We start from the raw sequence: 22688 nt of genomic DNA, 5'->3' as shown, positions 1-22688 counted from the left end.
TGCTTATGTGTACACACACTTTGCAATCGTGTTGGACATTTGGTATCTGTCTGCTTGGGCTTTTTCTTTTGTTTTGGAGTGAGGTCTCCCAGTCAGAAAGTCAGTGGTCCTAGTTAGTGTTTAAATTCAGGAATGAGACTTGCCAAAGGAAGAATCTGACTGCAGATGCTGCATGTGGACAATGAAATTGCCTGCCTTCCTTTAGTCTTTGATCCAGAGCAGCAGAAATGGAAGCAGTTTATAGAAAGTTGATGTGAATTAGGACCCAAAAGTTAGAAATTTATTATACCATAAGATTTTTCTCTGTCTTCCACATAAAATCAGTGGAAATGTTGAGCAAATATTTTCCAGAGTATCAACAGTGACTTCAGAGGGAAATTTGGAAGTTTAAAAAAAGTTACTTTAATATTGGAGTTTATTTCTATGTTCACTCTGTGGACATTCAAAAAAATCTCTGAAGTAACCCTTAGGTGGAATTGGACAGATGAGGTTTTATAGAGAGGGACTTTCAGGCAGGAAAACATTGAAAACTTCTTGAGTCAGCAGTTCTGTAAGAAGTAATCTGTTAAAGTCCATTGCTAGTACTAAATATACTTTTGCTTTTCCTGATCAGCAAAAGTTCCTGTAAGCATTTTTTCCTGATATTTCAATTCATGTTGCATTTCTGAAATCTTCCAGTATAATTTCAAGAAAATTATGTTATATCTCTTCTATAAAATACACCCAGATCTGCTCATTTTTCTACATGCATATTTCAGCCTGCAATAGTCCAACAATTTTTAAAATTTAATTTCACAGTTTGACTGAAATTCATAACCTATTAAAAAATGAAGCTAGACATATATAAAATGAGCATTGCCATAGGCCACTTCTTTCCCCATATTGTACATGAATAGACTAAAGCTGGTTCATTCATTAGAAATACACAATGGTTGTGCCACCATATAGTCTAATAGATTATGAAAATTATAATTCTTATCTCTTTGCTCATATATTCAAGGAAGGATGAGAAAAATCCAAGCAAAGACTGTCATTCAAGTAGCTACACGTAATTTTCTTTTTCTGTGGAAAGTTTGTATTCCTCATTTTCTTAACTTTTCTGTAGCAATTTTTTAGCTTACATCTATATTCACTCACAGAATATGGATACTTATTTTATTCTTTGTCTTTTTTTTTTGGAAAGCTGTGAGAATTCAAATAGTTGAACAATGTTTCTGATCTAGTTTAAGCATGTGTTAATGTAAACCAGACAGTGCTAAACATCAGTGCCCTGATGCTCAGAACAAATATTCTCTGGTTCCTATTATTAAAGAGTTATTTGAATTCTGCGATGTTCCAGAAGCTACAATAAACTCTGTCGATTTATTATCTGAGAAAAGTATATTATTCATCTATCAAGTTTTCCTGTTGATAAACAATATATTTAATCTGAATGTCACTTCCTCTGAAATATATAAATACCTAAAAAAAAAGATACTGTTCCCTTTTTCAAGGCTACATCACATCTTTTTGTTATGGTCACCACTACGAAAACATTTGGCTAAAAGTTTCATTTGTTCTGAGTGATTCCAATAGCTGAATATATTCTCCAAACTAGGACTTTTTGGGGTTGTCAATCATACTGGAATGTCTTTTCTTTTCCTATTATTATGCCATATGGAAACTTAGTATAGAAATTGAAAATGACCAGGCAAAATACTTCATCATGCTGGTGGGCTTGGAGTTTGTTATTGAGAGAGAGAATTGCAGGAAGAGAGCCAACTGCAGAAATGTCACTGTAACTTACAAGATGTTGAGTAGAACTATAACATAAAGGCAGAAAGTGCATAATTCCCAACTCAGAAGAGTAGATTTAAATAAATATAACTATTTCTCTAAATGATGGAATATCTAAGGTACCCAGTACATATTTTTGAGTCAAGGAATATTCTCCATTTATTAATGTAGAAATTATTAAGTCAGATCTCTATGTAGCCAAAGTATCATTTTTCTCCTAATATTTTATTCTATTTCCACTCAGCCATACTCCCCAAATGCAAAACCCTCAGATATAGAGATGAGATGTAAATCTATTACATAATAGGAGGGTGAAAGAAATGGATGGAAGCCTTTAATGTGAGGTACTCTGAAAAGTTTTCAGCTCTCCATGCTTCATAGACCACTATCTGGACTGTTACTACCAAAGTGGAAATTGTTAGCAGATAAATGGAAAGAATTTGGATTACTCTAAAGTTTTCTTCTCCTCTTTTTTTTTTCTTATTAATTTAGTTCTAAGTCTGTTTAAAAAAGTACTAAAAGCACTTGACTTGGAAATATTTATTTGAACATCAGTAAGTTGTATCTTCTATCTACATTGTAGAAAACCTGTGCATTAAATGTGTTGGGAAGGTCAAATAATATCTCCATGTAGACCATCCCTTCTCCATTGCCACCTAAGTGCATTTAAACCAATTTCCAAACACACAGGCTTTTTTTCTCTACCTAGCAGGCAAGTAAAGGCAGAATCCAAATTTGTCTGCTTGTATCATATGCTGTAACCCTTTTAATTGAACAGCAGACCTTTATACTCCTGCCTCCTTCCCCCAAAACCTCTTGATGTGTACAAATCCACATGCAGTACATGACTGAAAATTCATGACCCAAAGGCAATAATTCAAAATTTGTCTTTTCTAGCTCTTGTGAAAATATCCAGTACTGTGGCTATCTCCTCTGGTGGATGTTCTCTACTTACAATACTGCCTCTGGCACTGTCTGCTACAGAATTACTCAGTCAGTATTATGCTTCCATGTACCACTTTCTTTTCACTTACCCTTTGAATTTTACAAGAACATACAATACCTTGTAATTAAATATACACCTATTCCAAAGTGAAGTCAAAGAAATTTTTTCACTGGGACAAATATTCAGCTTTCACTTTTTATTTTCTTCATACACTTTTATGCAAATATGCATGCCACACACCTTCAGGTGTTAGAACAGTCCTAATGTTAAATTACAACATATATATTTCTGTTGCAAAGGTGCCAGTGAAATGAGTTTTTAATAATTTTGAATCCAGATGTTCCGAGTCTCATTAATAGTGGACTTTCTCTATGATAAATTATTTTTAAACTGTACAATATTTATTCCTAAAATTAATTTCAAATGTAAGAAATTTCACCACACTTAAAACTTTATTTATTGCATTAAATGTTTGCAGAGGATAAAATAACTTTTCACCTTATCCATGTTAAGGTGAAACTTCAAGATGGACTGATTTGGATTTTCAGGTCATATGCAATAGCATAATCCAGTTTACTTTCAGTTAAGTGTTCTTCAGAAATAAAGATACATCTTTGAACCACCCAACATTTGTTTTACTGCAGTAAGTTGCTACTTTGTACATGGTTCATTAATTCAATTTTTTTTCATCTTTGAAGAAATTAAACCCAGAAAAGAATTAACATGTACTACAGTTGTCTTTACAAAATAATGCAAGAAAGAGTGGAAATTCAAAGTACCACTGAGAGTCCAATTGCAGCACTGTCGTGGTGTTTTCTCACTGTGTGTCTAGCAGGATTGGACAGGGCTTCCTGGATCACTGCAAGCAGATTTGGCAGGCAATCATATGGTAATGTTTGGTTATAAAATCTCTATCACAAAACCTGTTAGACTGTGACTTGTCTATGTGCCAGTGTTACCCAGGTTAAACCACTCTTTTCCGTCATTATTCTTCTGGTGAATATATCTGCTGTTCTCAAATATCTCTCAGACTTTCTTTTGCAAGATTTAACAAATTCTTTCAGAATGGAGAAAATCGAGTAACCCTTTCTGCACAGCACTTCCAATCTGAATTCATGTTCTTGAGCATGAGTGACAAAAGTAGGGCACATGGATTCAATATTGCACTTTAATGATGTGGAGGAGGACAAAGAATTAAGTGGTAATCTATCTGAGTCAAAATTGATTTGGAAAAAGCTGGTAAAGGATCTTCTAATGAAATAGAATTAGATATACTTCTTAAATACAAATGTCAGATTTGACCTTCGATGAGGCTATTTTAAAGTTAGCAGGGAGATAAATATGACTTAGAACTGTACTGCACAAATGGTGGGACCTCATTATATCAACACTTCAGAGCTTATAGAAATTTTCATATTAGGGAACTAAACACTGTATTTTGCCATTTCAAAAGTTGATTTTGGCAAGTAATAAACGCACTGATTGCAAAACAGCTACCTACGTGAAATAATCTTGGATTTAGTGATCATACATTAACGTTAAAAAAAGTAGAGACATTATTTCATTCTTAAAGTTTCTCCAATTGAAACTGAAGATATGGAAAAATTTTACCAGATCTAAAAAATTATTCACCTGTGCAGATGTACGTGAAAAATTTTCTCTGGGAGAAACCTTGCATGAGAAGCTTCTGGAACAGCTGTTTTACTTCTGCTGAGGGTACAAACACTGAAATGCAAAGAGTCAAGTATTAAAAGTATTGAAATACCTCTTGTCCTTCCATTTTCCACAGGAAGTAACTATACAGAAGACTAATAAAAGAGATAGGAAATACGACAAATATAAGTGACGTGGCTTTATGCAGAAATTGCTCCTTTTTAATTTATTTACTAGTCTTCAGTAATAATGCTTGGCTTAATGAGTTTTAATAGATATGGAGGAGCATTCTCATATGCTATAATAAAGTGTAACTTGAAATCTGCCAAGTAACACCAGACCCAATCAGACGGGAGTGTGACCTGTAAACTCTGTGCTGAGTATGTCCAAAGTGTAATCAAATATGTGTGAACTTCAGCACTGTTTTCAGTATTCATTTTCGAGTACATTTGGCAGCTCATTAATTGTATATCATTAAGACAATATTCAAAAGGGTATTATAGTGATCATGGTATGTCTGGATATTAGTACAGGAAAACCGGGAGTCATAAAATTTATGTTTTTCACAGGCATAAAAGTCACAGAAATGCTTTATCATTTTAACATTTTCCTTTCCAGTAGTTTAATCCAGAGGAGATTAGGGACTCCAGAGTTCTCTGTATATATAGAACAAAAGACATCCTCAACCAAATCATTCTGAAGGCGTATTTTAGCAGATCTTTTAACCTGTGTACTTCCTGTGACAAATGGACCCTTCAGATTGACCAAACTGACCTCAGGAAATGGTGGTTATACTGATTTCCTCTCTGCTCGAGTATGTACCTGGATGTGCTTGGATGTGTCCCATCCCGAGCTAGTTGGGTCACTTCCTACACACTCCACGTGTCTGAGTGACCGCATAATGAGAGCGGAGCACCTGCAGGTCAGCTCTGATGCTTCCACCACAAGAGGCTCTATCCAGAAACAGACTTATAAATGTTTTTAACACAGGGAAAACTTCAGCTGGGTCTGAGAATGTGACAAAAGGACACATATCCATAAAAATCATGTTGTCATGGTTTAGCCATTTCATTTGTCCCCCACTCCTGCGCAAGTCCGTCCGTCCGTGCTGGGTGATTTCTGCTGCTGTTGTGCACTCGTGCCTCTAGGTGGAACTGAAGGGATTGAGATTTGTTGTAGGACCTGTACAAACACACATCCAATGTTTCACAAGTATGATGATCTCTCCCTTGAAGAGTTTCTGCCTATACGGCAAAGTTATATTGTTGGAAGAGAAACAAACCAGTAAATCAAACGGCTTGGCTTGAGTATAAAAGCAGGAATTCATTAAGCAATCATTGACTCATTTCTTCAGTAGTCATCAGTGGCAACTCCTTCTGAAAATTATGGCACTTTTGTATCACTTCCTCGAACTTGTTTCTCTTGAACTGAAGTCCTATTAAATCCTCAACATGTATGCAATTTTTTTTAATAATTAAATTAAATAGATGGGTTTTTTCCTACATAATTTCCATGATTTAGAGCTACACTCTTAAATAAACTGCAGGAGAATGGCAATTAATTCTAAAGTATGTGGACTGAGACTGACCAAGACATTTTATCTTTCTCAGCTTTTTTCACATTCAATGAGGATTTAAATTTCATTTAGAGAAACACTAGTGGTTTTTTTAACATAGGCAAAGTAATAAACTATGCTCAAAATATTTGAGAGGTACTAAAGTAATTCTTATTATTGTTCCTCATTTCCTATTTAAAAATAAGTGGAGCTATATCCAGATTTAGTGCATTATATTTTTTTTTCCAGTCACACTGAGAAAATGCGAAGGTATTTCTCTTTTGCCATCATCTGCTGGTCTTCTGGAGCAATCTAGTGAATTATTTAGTATTTCTGCATAGTTGTCTACAAGAGAGATTTTTATGTTCTTTCTCTATTGCATAATTTGTTGTGAGAAAGTGACAGAAAGAAAGATGACTTAACTTTGTCTACTTGATAGGTTACATTTATATTCTACATTTTTCATGGAACTGAAATTCACTTCCTGGCCACTTTTTCTATCCTTTTTTGTTATCCACTTCCCACAAAATCCAAGAAAACAAACTCTTGTGCAGAATTTTGTTTCTACAACATGACAAGAAGGATTATACAGGCTCATTTATAGTGTCTCCCTCAACTGTGGTAAAGACACTCAGGCTTATTCTGCTGCTTATACACTGTGGTGCTTTACCAGTGGCACTTCTTTTATTTCTGATTGAGTGGGTCATGGAAAAAAAATCAACTGTTCCATCATGTGTCTGAGATTTTTCTTATAATATGTCAGGAGTGGGAGGTGGAGAATAGGAGTGGGAGTAGAAGGAAAAAGTCCCTAAGTTGTTGGGGTTTTTTTTCTGAAACCAGGAATGTTATTAACCACAATGTGCTGAGATGAGGCCTTTACTGCTTCAGTTCACAGATATATGGCCTGTTTGTCTGCATGTCCTAGAGGTTCTCAGTTGTCAGGTGAAGCTTATCTGAGTTACAATAGATTTAATTCTTTCTCCTTATTCATTAGCTCAGAAAAGTCAGTAATGATCAATCCTGATGAGGTTTAAAACTCTGTTCTCCACTCCCAGTTTCTCCAAAGGGCAAGTGGCATTTCTTTTGCTCATGTCACTGTTACTTTATTATGGGCATCTTTCCACTGCAATCAGGAGCTTGAAAGTGTGACATTGGCCACTCATAGCAAAAACAGCTTGCACTGAGAGACAGGAGCAAATACCTCACTTGCCTGTGGCCCTGGATAAATGAGCAATAACCTGGCTGTGATGGCAGGTCGCAGTTTGAGGCACTTTAACTGCCTGGGGTCGTTCTTAAGCAGTTGTACCATACTGGCAGTCATGTTATATTTGTAAGTTAGGGTGAGATAATGGCTGGCATAGGCTGCTATTTCATGGTTGCAAGACAGACATATTCTGATAATTCTCACTGAATCATAGAATGGAACCATATCAAATGCCAAGTTGGGAAGGACCCACCAGGATCACTGAGTCCAACTCCTGGCCCTGCACAGCACACCTGAAAAATCACACCATGTGCCTCACAACATTGTCCAAATACTTAATGAACTCTGCCAGGCTTGGTGCTGTGACCAGTTTCCTGGGGAGCCTCTTTCAGTGCCCAGCCACACTTTGGGTGAAGAACTTTTCCCTGATATCCAGCCTAAACCTCCCCTGACTCAGCTTCATGCCATGTTCTCAAGTCCTGTCACTGATTGCAAGAGTAACAAGATTGGCACCTGCCTCTTCCCTTCCTCTCACGGCGTATTGAAGACTGCAATTGTAATCTTGTTTGGAAATTATATTTCAAGGTGCAATTCTAATTTGGGTCTGCCTCTCTGATAAATGCTCACTGTTCTGATGTTCCAGATCCTCTGTGTTTATAAATGCAATTCACAGCTTCATCCCAGTTAGTTACACCACTTAGCATTAAGACAACAGAACCAGAACACTGAAAAAATAGCTATTCTTTTCTCTCAGTTTCTATTTCTCTCTCTGCCACAATTACTGTGTGAGATACTGCAGACAGAAAAATACAAAATATATCTTCCTTGCCACAAAGAGTAGGTACATACTCATTGCAGTGATTCAGACAAGAGTCATCTTAAATTATTTGGGTTTCTTATATTAAGCCGGAAGTCTTGAAAACTAACATTTTTTTAAGTTCCCATGACTTTTCAGGAAATAATTCACTGTGTATTCACCAGCTGACTGCCAGCTTCCCTCCTGAGGATCCCTAGGATCATGACTACCCTCCCTGTCCAGAAAGCAATAAATACTCTGTGTGACTGTTTAGAAGATGCTGTTGTGTATCTAGAAGGAAAACCAGGTAAATTAATTTAGGGATACCAGAGAAATCACAAAAAATACCCAAACCCTTTACATCCAGTAAAATGAAGGTACTTAAAAAGTCAGTCTGGAATTAGAAAAAAAGTGTGTTTGTGTTATGTGTGAATATGTGGGTGTATTTCACCCTTTTGACTAAGATCCATAAAATGCACATATATTCAGGCTGCTTTAAAGCGACTTTATTTTTTTTCTTGACTCCAGATATTAAAACCAACATAAATGATGCATTGCATTGACCTTCTCCTTATTATTTATTATGTTCTATTTATGTCAGGAACAGAAAAATAAGCATCATGTCCAAGGACATCATAATAATTATCTGTAAGAAATTTTCCAGTGACTTCTTGCACTTATAAGTTTTTAATATTTTCCTTTCATCACTGAAGCCTAGTAAAGTCATTATTTCTGCATCACCTAAACCATTCCTCAGCATATGAAATCATGAGGCAGGCTTTGTCTTTTTCTATTGCTTTGCTTACCTTTCTGAGAAGCTGATTTATTTCCAACAGCATTAAAGTTTGCTCTCGCTGCTGCTTCATGTTTCAGACTCTCATCAGCAAGGTGAAAGTACAGGCAGGGTTCTGCTCATGGTGTCAGGGTGTAGGGCTGATAGGAGAGGCTGGTCACCAGTCCTGCTGTGGTGTCACTGAAGCAGGAGCTGATGGCCCAGGTGAGAGGATGTGGTCAGGTGGGGGAACCCCAGGAGTGTAGCAGGGCAGGGACATTATGTCCTGCCAGTGCCCTTGGGGCCCTGGTTCTTAGCACATCTTTTCCTCAGATATGGTTTCTTTCCAGCAAGGAGAGAAGTCAGTCCTTCAGAGGTGGGAATTCATATCTCCACAAACTCCAGTAGCTGGCAGGGACTCAGGAGAAAGGTCTTCTGACTTCCAATCCTGTCTCCAACTCCCTAGAAGTTCTCAGGTGCTTGTGCAGGGGCAGGAGGAAAAAGTTGCACAGATAAGTACAGAAAGTAACCTAATGTGGGAAGCAATGAACACTTAGAGTGCAAATTTAAGCATTATGGGGCACAGGTAGTCCCATAATTTTAAAATTTATTGATTTTAAAATTAACTTCTAGTTTCTGATATAATACCAAGTTTTCATTTGTTTACAACTTTGTCTAAGTATGACTGGACTGGTTTTTCTGTGTCTGTCAGTTTTTGCTCTCTGCCTAAAATGTAAAGGGTGTAAAATTTAAGCTAAATTATCAGTCATTTATTTGTGTAGAATTTACAGGAGGGTTTTTTGGGTTGTTTTTTTTTTTTTTTTCCTGGTATTTAAACTTAGTTCATTGAAAAGATTTAGGTCTCACATGCTATGGCATAGGATATGAAGTGTCAAACACATGCATATAGGCACCTCAGTTGAAAACATCATGCTGTATGAAGCCAAGAAAGAATTTGGGAAAAATAACAGAACACATGATGCTGAGTTTTGTCAGTGTTTGATTGCTAAACTTATTGAAGATCAACTCTGTCCTAAGCATTACTGGTGTTCTTAAAATGACTTCTGAAAGCACCAAAATATTGGTGTGGAACTTGGCTGTAGAAAATCAATAGAGGAAAACTCCTGTGTCTCAGTGCACAGGGGAAAAACAGCCAAGTTTCAAAGCCAGAGAGTGAAGAGGAAGATTTGGGGGTGTGTAAAGAAGGAATATTGGCATAATGTGTAGGAGAGAGAGAGATACTGGCAAGAGAAACAAAGTGGGCAGATTTGAAACAGTAGAGGGGGAGGTAGCAAAAGGCGTTTAAGGAAGGGAGACTGCGACAGAAGTGGGGACAAGAAGCAATGAAAAACAAGTGCACTGAAAATACACTGTAAAGTGAAAAGGCTCTGACTACTGGTATTGAGTCCACTCAGAACTTTGGGAGGGAAAAAAACCCCAAAATTCCTAAACTTCAGAAGATTGTCAGTAAAATATAAGGGGATTTTAAACAGAGAGGTTGAGAACTCTTGCTTGTTTATCTTTTAAACCTAAGAGCCTCCATAAAACCAAAAAATCCTAAGGTAAAAGAGCTAGTATTCATGTGACCACTTAAGTTCTAAAGAGTTGGAAAATGACAGTATTGAAGCTGCGTAATCTTAATTCAGTCATTTTGTGCTTTGGTGCAATTTTAAATTATATAATCTTGCACTTCTTGTTTGCTGTAAGACACCTGCTTCTCTCAGTACATACACATCCTCTGCAAATTAATCAGAAGTTTATAACATCTCTTCTTCCAGGAATAGAAGAGTCCGTTTTTACTGGGGCTATCCTACAAAAAAGTCTGATTCCTTATAGGCTCCATGAATTTACAGAGCTAGAAGTCCAATTAATGAAAGGGTTCAAAAGACTATAAATAGAAAACAAAGAAACCCAGGAGGCTCTGAGGAGGATATAGAACATAGTCTGCTGATTGCCAAGGGGAGCAGTAAGTGCTGCCCAGGAGCTGGGTAATGGTTGGGGCCAGAAATACTTTCAATGGACAAAAAAGTGATCATAGAAAATATCACACAATTTCAGCAGAGAAAAGAATAGCTTCATATCTAAGAGAGTTGAAGGTTGCTATGGAAAACAGGATTCTTCTCCTCCCTCTGTCCTCCCTGTGCTGAGTCATTTCAATCAGAGCCTTCACAGGTGGTGCTGCTTGTATGGTCCTCAACCATTGCTCATTGCAACTCATCCTCTGGTCCAAATCTTTGAAATAATTGACTCTTTCTTGCCACTCGTGTTCCAAAAGCCATCCTATTAGTATGATTAATTATCATTATTAAGTATTTATTGCAGAATTTCATACAGACTAGTATAGGCTCCATTGTGTTAAGAATATAAAAAGTGATAAAATTATCTCTCTACCCTAGAGATTGTCACTATCTGAATACCTAAGACAGGCATACCACAGGAGGTGAGACAACCAGGACAGTGTGGTGAAGAATAATTTGCTCAAGGTCACTCAGAAGACTTTTAATGACAGGTCTGGAAGGAGATACTGTCAGAATCACAGGAGTTCTGAAGCTAGAAGTCATTTGTTTAAAAAGATTGCCATGCATTTAAACAAAATGATCTGTAATGGAAGCCTGTCACCTGTGATGTGAGTAAAGTAATTTATTATGCAAGAGCCATATAGATAATTTACAACAGTTCTTCTGTGCCTTTAATGTATAGTAACTGTAATCATGGAATTGCTTCTGAAATCTCTTTTGTGCTTCTTGGCACTCCATATGGTAGTTGGATAGTGCAGAAAAAAATATCCTCCAGGAATCATTGAGCCAGGCTTTAAGCCAGGCAATCTCCTCTAACAGTTTCAGAGCAAGCCATACTATAAAAATGTAAATGTGGCAGCAATACTTCTTCTTCACACCATTTTTCAAAAGGTAAATGTAAGTGTTGTTCAAACCACAGTGCAGCTTGAGAGCATTTGTGAAGGACATAAAAAATCTGAGTTGCTTTGCGTAGGTGGCTTTACACACCTGTTACTGTGAAGGTTCTCTGATTCAGACATTTATCATCAAACAACATCAGTAGAAAGACTTGCAGTAATTGCAGCTCTGCACAGGTTTCTTTCCTCTTTTTCCACTCCCCTTCTCTTTTACACATCTTTTGTTCCAGGTACGCAGGCATTCCTCCTTCCTGAAGCATTTGGGTAAACATTTCCCACCAAGAGGTGTGGCTTTCTGCTGTGTTCACTGGCATGAGTGAAGCAGATTGCAACAAACAAGGAGCAGATGAGATCACTAAATACACTAGCAAACACAGAAAGATTATATGCTTACTGCAATCCAGAAAAGGAGAAAAGAGGAAAAGGGGTATCCAAAGGGAGGCAAGAAAGAGAAATTGAGAATAGAAAAGAGAAGACAGACTGTTGAACAAGAGTAAATAGAAGGGGAGAAAAAAAGAGCAGGACTACCAGCCCTTCCCAAAACATTTAAAAAGAAAGGAGTCCACAGGGTATGAAAACTAAAATGACTGTTATCTCAGAAATTAGAAATGTGGAGTGGGAGCCTTGCAGGAAGAAGGTGGTAGAAGAAACTAAATTCTGTTTTTTCAAATATCCAGTTTATTATTTTGAATGAGTTTTGCCAGAATAAAGTACTTTTTTCTTTCCACACCACCCCATCACCTAACTTAAAATGTAGTGGTATCACCTGGACAGGTCAAAGCTTAAGGTTTTTTTGCCTCTGCCCTGTGTTATCCCTGATCCCCTTCCTTCCCTGTCCCTCACCCTTCTTCTGGACTTATTTCTGAATTCCCCTTGGATGCTTACAAAAATTTTTATTGTGCATAACTGTGTGCCACAAGAAGATCTTTTTTGAACTTCTCATTCTGTATTTAATCACTTCTTAATATTATTGATAAACATGTTTAAGAGAAATTGAAATAACCTTAAAATAAAGAATACAAAACAAATTACAATCCTAGTAATCAGCATACATACATTTTAAATAAGCTATTTTTATCATTGTTGTTAAGCCATATAATTGGGTTTGATTTCCTCATAGAGGCATATACCAGGAATGCTATAACTTTTGTATATGCTGCAATTAGTTTCAGCTAAAATTCAAATTCAAGTTCAAATTCACAGAGCACAGAAAGAAATTAGCGTGAGAGAGGCAGGGAGCAGGCATCTATTTACAAGGTTTTTTAACAGCACGACCTCTGTTGAAACTAAAGGTTCTGAGGATCACAAGCTATTCCAGTGGTATGGCCCTGCTTAGTTTTTGTTCTGTAGCCAAGGAAACTGCCAAGTAGTGAGGCTTATTTAAGCAGACTTCTGCTCAGGATTTGCTAAACCATTTTTGGGGCATGGCATGTTTCAGCAGGCAGTACCCCTTTTAAATTCCCAGCTGTTTCCAGGAGTGTTTCTCAAGCATGTTTCCAGCCTGTGTCCCATATCCAAGGCCAGATATGGCTCTGCACACACCATTTGTACACTGGCTAAGTCTGCTCCTCATTGTGAAGACCACACAAATCCCAGAAATGATCTGTGGTGCAAGCAGTTGATTCCCAGTCTGGGTCATCAAGGTGCCCAAGCACCACTTTATGGAGAGAACACCTCCACACCTCCGCAGGTGCTGATTCAAGAACTTGTGTACTTTAACCAGGTGACACGTGTGCAGCTTTCACCACTGAGACACAACCTGGATTTTTCTCAGAAATGGGATGTCCAGAATCTGTCTCAAAACTTCTTTTTTAACTTCTGGGGCCTTAAGGTAGCAATTTTTTCTTGCAGAAAGTACTAAATATGGCTTAAGTCACTGTAAGAATGCACTTCTTGGACACTTCAGGTATTTTGAAAGCTGCAGAGAAGAGATTAAGTGTTGGGAACATTTTCTAATTGTTATGTGCTACAATGTCAGTTCTTGGTTCTGAACTCAGTTTTTGTCTCATTTAAAAAAGATCAGTTGCTTTTAAGCTGAATTTTGTTATTTGCACATTCATTTAGTAATTTGCTTTCCTAATTTATTTTGTACTTACATACATAAATTTCTTTGAAATATTACCCTTTAGTGTGAAATATTGCCTTTGAAATGTACCTCACAATATATATTTTTCAGAAATTTTCACCACACAAGTCCAAAAAAGCACTAGTACTTTTCCCCAGATTTAATGAAATTATGTTTAGCTGTAAACTAAGAAGGGGAATTGTTGAGTAAAGAAAGTTTACCTTGAAAAAAATTAGGTTTGTTTTTTAATAACAAACAATTACGCCCATCTTTGGGCATAATTCTGCTTCATTCTTTTAAGCCTTCTTATGCTTTTGAAGGAGTGTATTTTTTTCCACATCCAGGTATTGAAAATGTATATATTGAGAAGCACTTCTGTTAGTTACATCTATAGCAAAATGCACAGCAGTGAAAAAGTAATTTTTAGAATAATGAAGGTTATTATTTTAAATAATAACCTTTATTAGTTTTAGGTCTGTTTCTAGCATGTCAACTTTGCTCAGTCTGCAAGTTCAATGACTTCTTGTGCCTAATAGAGGGTCTGATAAATATTCTTATAGAGAAAGTGTTTATTTTCTTTAAATTTTAAAATAAATTTCTAATGATCTCAAAATTTCTGCAGATTATAGCATCCTAAGTATTTATGTTCTTGTTAAGTAAAAGGCATATAACAATTCCAAAAATAGACAGGACTGAGTAGAATTCAGTTAATTAATTATTGCACTGGGGAAAATATTTAGCTATAGTTCTGCTGTCATAGTCCTTAAGGCATGCTACAGGGATTCTGTGTCACTACAATACCTTTAATGCTTTTTCCTTTTATGACTGCAATTCCAGTGATATTCCCCTGAATCAAGTGAATCCTGATGTAAGTGTAACTTGTAATTTGGTTTCAAATAATATTTGGCCACTAATGAATGTAACCAAAGCACATTTTATTCTTTAAATATTCTAGCAAACATTTTTGGGAGTTCTTAGGAGTAGCTTTTAATTTTTATATCAAATCAAAACAGGTTTGATGGTAAGTGCATGTCTGAATGTTAAACAAAGAGTTTCTCTACATAAGTAAAGTTGAGGCTGTTGTAAAATATTCTTTTATCCATAGTTATGTGGCTGAGTTTTAAACAGTCTGCAAATCCCTTCCTGAGCTATATAACTACCTGGTTGGTTAGAAAAGTATTTTGAGCAATTTTATATTAATCATAGTAATTATATATATTTATTCAATGGTTTGTACTTACGAGTTGCACAAAATCATGTCTCAAAGATGCTTGCAGGTACAAATTGGAAATCAGTAGTAAAGGATTAGCAATAAATATTTTTCTAACATACATTGCAAAGTTACTTTCAAACTTTGAGCATCTCATAAATGTCTTACAAAATAAAGGAAACAACTACAGACATATTTGGAAGTATGGTAAATATAGAAAGATGGAAGTAGCTGTTGTTGAAACAATAGGGTATCAAACTTCAAAGATTAATTGATGTATGCTTCAGCAAGCCTGACTTTCTTTCAGAGTACATGGTATGGAGCTAACATTGCTACATTTTCTCTGATTTAAATTTGTGCAAGTATCTCCAATCAGCTGGGCATGCTTGCAATACACAAATCTCAAGCCCAACTGTTTTCAACTGTTTAGCTCTATTCTTCCACAAAGAAGAAGAAGAATGGAGACTTATATTTACACAATATGTTTTCAGTTAAGAAGTGTGAGGAGATTTCAGCCTGCAGATTATAGTGAATCAGCTGTGAGAGGACTGGGTTGACAGCATAGCATATATATATCAACTGATTACAAATTAAAAATAGCAGAGATAACCAACTTCTCCTATTTGAGAAATTTTCTAATTGCAATGTAGTCTAGATTTTGATAGCTGTTAATAGGCAGGAATAATAGTTATTAAGGAAGGGGTCAAGATATTATGTAGAGAGCTGGTTCAATGTCAGTTCCAGTGAAAAGATTTGGAACAATTTTGCACTGTCTACAGTCTAGCTACGAACAACAGCATAAGACAGTACAACTTACTAAGATTGTGAAATTTAATTACAAAAGGTGCAGTGTAAAGAAGTCTTACTTTGTTTCTGTTGAATAAGAGAGTTTGGTTGCCTTACACATCTAGAGTTACAGTCAGCTTGGGAAACAAGACCAGCTGCCTTTCACTTTAGCAGGGTAGGGTTCAGTACCCAAAGCATTTTCTTCTAGCTCATCATTTTGATTTGTGGCTCAAATCATACCTAATCATTAGATAGATATTCATTTGAGAACTGATCCAATAATGCCATAAATTGGGTGTTCTCACACCCTAAAAAAGTATTTGAGCCAGCTATTGATTCAAAATCATGCTCCCAAAATGTGTAATATAGTTAAATATATATTTTAGAAACAATTGGCATATTCAAATCTTATTTATGCACACACTAGATGGCTAAGTGGATAACAATGCACAATATTAGATGGGAATATAAAATATCATCAAGTTTCAATTTACATTTGAATGATGTATACTTAACATTTATATTGTATTCTTTTTAGCCCAGATAGTGAGTCAACTATCAGTGACTGAAAGTGATTAGTAGAGTGTTTTTAAAAGAAAAATATTGAGGGGGGAAAAGGCATTAGAAAGAAGACAAAATTAATAACACTGTAAAAAAACAAAAAGTACCTTTTAAAAAAACTGTTATCACAGAAAGTATATGCTGTGATTTATTATGCTAATAATTATGCAAATGCTGAAATCTATATATATAATACTTTTATTTATAATGGGGTCTAAATACCAGAAAAGGAATAGCATTGTGTGCACAAATAACACTTACATGATTACAAATGACTACAGGAAGTTCATTAGCATTTGAGACTGAAAATTAAGCCTTCATGAAATTAAATTCATAAAATCACAGAATCATGTTAGTTGAAAGAGACCTCAGTAGGTAATCTAGTTCAATCCCCAGCTCGAATGGATCCACTTGAAGGAGGTTGCTCAGGTCCAGTCAAGTTCTCAATATTTACAAGGCTGGAAACTCTGCAGCCTTTCTCAGCAGCCTGGTCCAATGCTTGGTTACCCCCATGTTCTGGAAGAGCCATCAAATTTTAGAGATTATGTGGCAAATAAGGGTGAAAATTGGCATATTTATTCTCAAGGGAGTGTTGATATATTTGTAAACAGGACTCAGTATCCATGGATTAATGTTCTGTGTATCACAGCTGACCCTGCATCCCACATATCTGTGGAAGAAGGCCCTCTAAAAGTTCTGTTCATGAAGATGTTAATGATATACTCCAAGCACAAGCAGGAACATAGACCAAAAGAATAACTAACTTCAGTAAGCCTACAAATTTTCATTTCTAAAAACTTATAGATGAAGGAAAATGTATGGAATAGATTGAGAAAAATAAAAAAAAATATTTCCTGAAAAGATTGATTCTGGCAATTATGATGCCATAAATATTATCTGAGTGCCTTGTAAAGCAATTAAATAAATATTCCATCATTAGTAGCTGGGACAAGAGAGCCATGAACAGTAGGCAGTGAGAAATTAGAATTCATCAGTCAAACATCATTTCTTATTTTGATGCAATTACAAAATTAATGGGCAATGGTAATGAAGTAGATCATATACATTTGGATTCTAGTGAGGCATTTGATATGGCATCTTCAGAGTTTCCAGTTTTAAAATTTGATTCAATACTGCTTTCAATAAGATCATAACCATGCGGGCTGTAAACTGCCTAAATGAGTACATAAACCAGAAATATTAAACAGCAGCATATTAGGAAAAGGAATCTAAAAGTTGGCATTTGCTAGCAAGAGTTGGCAAGAGTTATATTTGTTTAATTTCTACATTAGTAGTCTGAAAGAAAAGAAAAGAGCAAACTAATGAAATCTGAAGATGATATTAAATTTGAAGGAGTGTGCAGATAATTAAAGAAAAAAGATTAATAGGAGCTTGAGAAATTATAGATTAAGTAAAACTGGAAAATGCTATTCATCTTAGAAATATGAAAGCCTGTTCCCCTTGAGGTAAGATTCTGAAACACTGATATGTTGGAAGATATTGGTATTTATTAAAAAGAAGGTAAATTCAGAAAATTCCATGATGTACTACCATTGGTACCTATGACTGTGATTTTATGGGACAGTAACAATAGTCTCTCCAAATGTGCATGAAAACAAGCTTCAATTCAGGTGGTGCAACTAGGCTGGAAGACATATTGTTAAATGAGATGCATGCACAGGAAAGGGTAAATAAGGAAGCTGAGACAAATAATGTGGAAGCAGTGACTAAAACAGATCAGAGTTCAGCTGGTTCACTGAAGAGTCTTCAAACTAAAAGATGATAGAACATACTTAGGACAAACTTACCACATTTTGTCTATTTCCCAGTGATGAAAGCATCCCTTGAATGGATATTGCCTAGGACATTTTATTATTGTAGGGACTCTTTATTTGTTCTTAGAAAACATGGGATCTCAAAAAGGCAGATGCAACTATGAATCAAGTATGAATATTGTGCTTAAATAAATTTAAATATCTCCCATCAGCAAGGGGAGTAAAGTAAAAGAGGAATAACATGCATGATATTAAGTAATGCAAGAAATAACTAATAAATATTTTTTAAAAGGCAAATGCTGCATTACAGCAAACTGTAGTTCCTGCTGGGTCCCTAGAAAAGTTCTTTCTAAAATGTCACTTCAGAGTCTGTGTGTGTACTCTTTTCTTTTCAAGATTCCTTAAACCTTGTTCCAGGCAGCCTGTTGTCTGAGCTTTCACACTTTCTGTCGCACCTGTAGACGATACAGCTGTGTATGCCCAAAGGCTGCTGGACAATAAGTGATCCTCCTCGTCAGAGACTCACTTGCCACTTTGATGGCTAAGACAAAGCAAGCAGTTACATTTCTGCCAGCTGTTCTGCCCCATTCTCAGAAAGAATCATAGCTGCAAAAAAATAAAAATTAATCAAGGTGCATCCATCCAAGTGATGAGCCTGCTCTCATCTGCATTTTCTACAGAATTATACTGTGTGACTGACTCAGAAGTATGCATTACATTCAGCCAGCTACTTAGAATCATCCCTCTCCCCTGCAAGTACTACTAATAATCTGAAATTTACTCTGTGCATAATACCAGGGAAACTTTTGAAACATCTTCCATTCCCATTTTGGTATCTATTTCAACACTCAAAATCTTGTTGCAGGCAAAAGGGAACAAACATAGGTAAAGCTAAGGGTTTAATTTAATTGAAATTTTTACAGGCATATCAAAAGACAAAAATCTGTCATTAGTTCAGCTACAATGCTACCAACAATCACAAACCAAATTAATACAGAAAAACTTCATTAGTAATACAGATAAAATTTTTATACAAAATTTCATACAATCTGCACCTTTTCTCTGGTACTGGATTCCCTGCCAATATTCCTGTGTCCTAAACTGATGCTGCCTATATTCCTCAAGCAGAACAGGGGGAAGGGTTACAGTGAGATATCAGCATTCTGAGGCATCAACAGGAGAAGTGCAATGTTCAGGGTGGAAGCTGCTGCTTCCTTGGTGTTGAGTGTGCTTGGTGTTATTTTTATATGTGTTTTAACACAGTCTGCTCACATGCCCTTCCTTTTCTTTGGTTCCAAATCAATCAGTTACCTCTGTAACCTCCACTGCTGGATTTACTTGACTACAAAGCCACTAGCATGTAGTGACCCCTAATGGACTGTGATTTGTTGTGTTTGTGTTTTATGGCTGTATTAACTGCAGTTTGTGTTTCTTGGGAACTCTGATACTAACTTGTGTCTCCACACTACCAAAGTGCATTTTATTCTGCAATTAGAATGTTCAGTTCACACACAAAATAATTACTTGCATTTACTGTAAACTAAGCAAAACCAAATTTAGGCTGCTATAAAACTGCTTTCACAACTGAAACAAGTCAATACAGGGAGACCTGTCCTGAGTCCTCACACTGTTAGGTTAACACAAACCTTGTGTCCTTAAATAGTAATGGCATATTTACTGAAAAAACAGCATCACCACAAAACTTTGCCTTCCATACTTCAGTCTAACACCCCACATCCAGAGTCATAGGTAGATACTGCTTGTTTACTTACTCTGCCTGACACACTAAATGACAGCACGTCTTGGAGAGCTTTCTTAACTTTGTATAAGATATGGAAACTGATATTATGCTTTCAGTAAGTTCCATAAATGTATCTGCTGCATATATATAAAAAACCTGATACATTATAAAAGTGCTTTATAAAATCCACATCATAAAGACCAGTAAGCTGTCACCTTATTAAGGAAAAATACACTAAAGGCAAAAGAAAAATTGAGACATTACTGGCCTGTAAGTGTAGAGATGTTTCTATCCATCTTATTCAGTCAGTTTAATGGTACGATCTAAAAGGAAAACAACTTTCATGAACTCTGAAAACAACCATGTTTTCTCCTCTGACACTCCTAAGTATCATTTATGATCTGGTGCTTCACAGGACTTGACTCTTCACTGCTTTTTTGAATCACATGCACTATCTAGTGGATATTTGGATTCTTAAAATAAAAATTATGAATTGCAAAAATGAAAGAGGAAGCTAAATGGCCACATATACCATCTCATTGTTGTCAATCATACATCTCAAAATTTGATTATTGTCGCCTTATTTTAATTGCTAGATATACATTGGTCAAAAGGAGTAATTCAAGAACATATACTATTTCTGAGGGGTTTTTATTTAATATTGGAGTTCATATTCATCTTTCTTGTTTCTCTTGTAATTATTGTAGTATAGCTGCAAGTGGCAATAGCTAGGAATTCAAGTATGAGTACAAGAGACTATTGCCATCTTTTCACAAGACTGTGGCTTTAGAATCATAAATAGATATGGTTCCATGTAAATTTTAAATAAAGAAAAATACTCTAGTTTTAATTTTCAGCTAAAAAAGCCCAATGATCTTTTCAAAAGTAAACATTTTTCTTGACACTTTTATATGATTGAAGAAAGCCCATTGGTGAAAATTATTGAAATTGAGGAATTGTAACCAAAAATACAAGGAGAAAAGAAGACAAATATCTGAATATCTTCTTGTACTGAAGAAGCCCTAAGAATATTAATTTCTTCCTAATATACATTTTCTTCCTCAAAGTCAATCGCACTGTGTCTAGCAGCCCTCTTTTCTGGCTATAAGTGGTAGAGTTGCATGGGAAGTTTACTTAGAGCCTTTGTGGTTGTACTCAGAATCCATTGGATCTGAATCAGTCCTTTGATTAATAAACTCAGCATAAATTGAATGCATATATTGCCTCTTGCTTACAACATTCTTAGGAGTGTTCTCCTTGGAGGATGTTGTAAAATTTTGGAAAATTATTTTTCTTGCTTGTTCTACATGCTTAATGCTTCCAGGTATCAAATAATGGAGTGTAATAATGAAGTCTCCAAATAGAGCACTGGACTTTTTGATCATCTCAATATGATTAAAAGAAGTAGATATATTGCTTATAAAAAAGTAAAAACTTGCATATGGAGAGGGAAAAAATTAATTTGTTTATTTTAAATCCATTTCAATGTAAGAAAATCACAGAATAATTTGTCTCTGTTTCAAGAGATAATCTTCTCAAAAAAAAAAATTATTTTGTCATGAAGCATTTTTGGTGCTACTGAAGATAAATTTAATGCCCTTCTTCCCAAAACTGTTTGAAGACATTATTTTATCCCATTTGCTTCTGACCACTGTTCTGAAAATATTTTGAAAGAGATGGAGAACACACAAACACCTTCAGAATGGATTTGTTGCTTTCATTGATAAGAAGAGGGGAACATATTTTAGGCAAATAGCAGTTGATGTAATGCACACAAACAGGTTTGAGTTTTTACTGATGACTGACTTCTATACTCAATGAAAATGTGCTGGAGCATCCAAAGCATTTAGACATCATCTTCACTGTAGTAACTGTGATGTGTAGGACATTGGAAGTAAAAAAGAGTAAAAGATAAGACCCAAAAGTAAAATGCTACCCAAATGTATACAGGTGAGATTCCCTCTGTAAAACGACTTGAAATATTCCCAGTTTCCTTTACAGGATGTAGGAAACCATGGCACATGTAGACAATCATCCACATTGGCTGTATGAAGATACAGAAACTGGGAAGACATTTAGATTAAAATCAACTAAAAGACATGGACTTTTCCCTAAATCTGAATAGGTTAGATGACTTGCACTGCAAATTCAAACATTATAGGAAAGTTTAAAATGTTTGAAAACTTGTTAGATATAGAACAGCATATATTTAATAATGATACAACCTGAAAAGTGAAGGTAAAGTTGTCTAGAAAAAAAAGAATAGCCATGAAGAACAACAAAAAAAAAAATCATATGAAAAATATTAAATTAGAAAGGTATCAAAACACCAGTGGTATCAGTATTTTTTTTTTTAAATGTTGGGAGCCTAAGCAGTAAGATGCAAGAATTGAATTGCAACTTTCTTTATAATAAATATGTAAGGAATTTTATGATAATGGTAATGTAATAGTGGGGTTCCCTATTACCTTAAAGTGTAACATAGGGTGGCTTAAGTTTGATTCAAATGTAGCATAGGTCTCTATGAGATGAGCTTTAATGCCTGAACATTAGGAATATGCCATTAAGGCTATGTTGTCAGTTAACCAAACGAGATGGTGGCAGTGGCTCTGGAGGACTGTGAATAACTAGAAATACTGCACAGGCAGAAAACACAATAATGGAAGATGAGTAGGCACTTAATGAAATTATCAGATAAGAGGTTTAAAATAAACAAAGCACTTTTTCACTTAGTATGTAATTAAATTGTGGAGCTGAATGTGCTGGATGTTCTAGAAGCCAAAAATCGAAATTAATTCCAAAACCTCCTAGGCATGTTCACTGATGTCAGGTCTATAAACACTATTAAGTTCAGTGGATTCAAAAGGAACCTCCAGGTCAGGAAGTCCCCAAGTCCCTGACATCTCAAAGGATGTCCAGAGACATATCACCATA

At 35.7% G+C, this 22688-nt stretch overlaps 1 protein-coding gene across 6 annotated transcripts in view; it reads left to right on the top strand.

Annotated features, from left to right (window-relative positions):
- Nucleotides 1-22688, top strand: part of ADGRB3 (adhesion G protein-coupled receptor B3) — a 446706-nt gene that overhangs the window by 289056 nt on the left and 134962 nt on the right. The window lies entirely within an intron of this gene.

The sequence above is a fragment of the Molothrus aeneus genome, chromosome 3, assembly GCF_037042795.1.
Source record: "Molothrus aeneus isolate 106 chromosome 3, BPBGC_Maene_1.0, whole genome shotgun sequence".
Classification (NCBI taxonomy): Eukaryota; Metazoa; Chordata; class Aves; order Passeriformes; family Icteridae; genus Molothrus; species Molothrus aeneus.
This window is presented reverse-complemented; position numbering and strand designations above follow the sequence as displayed.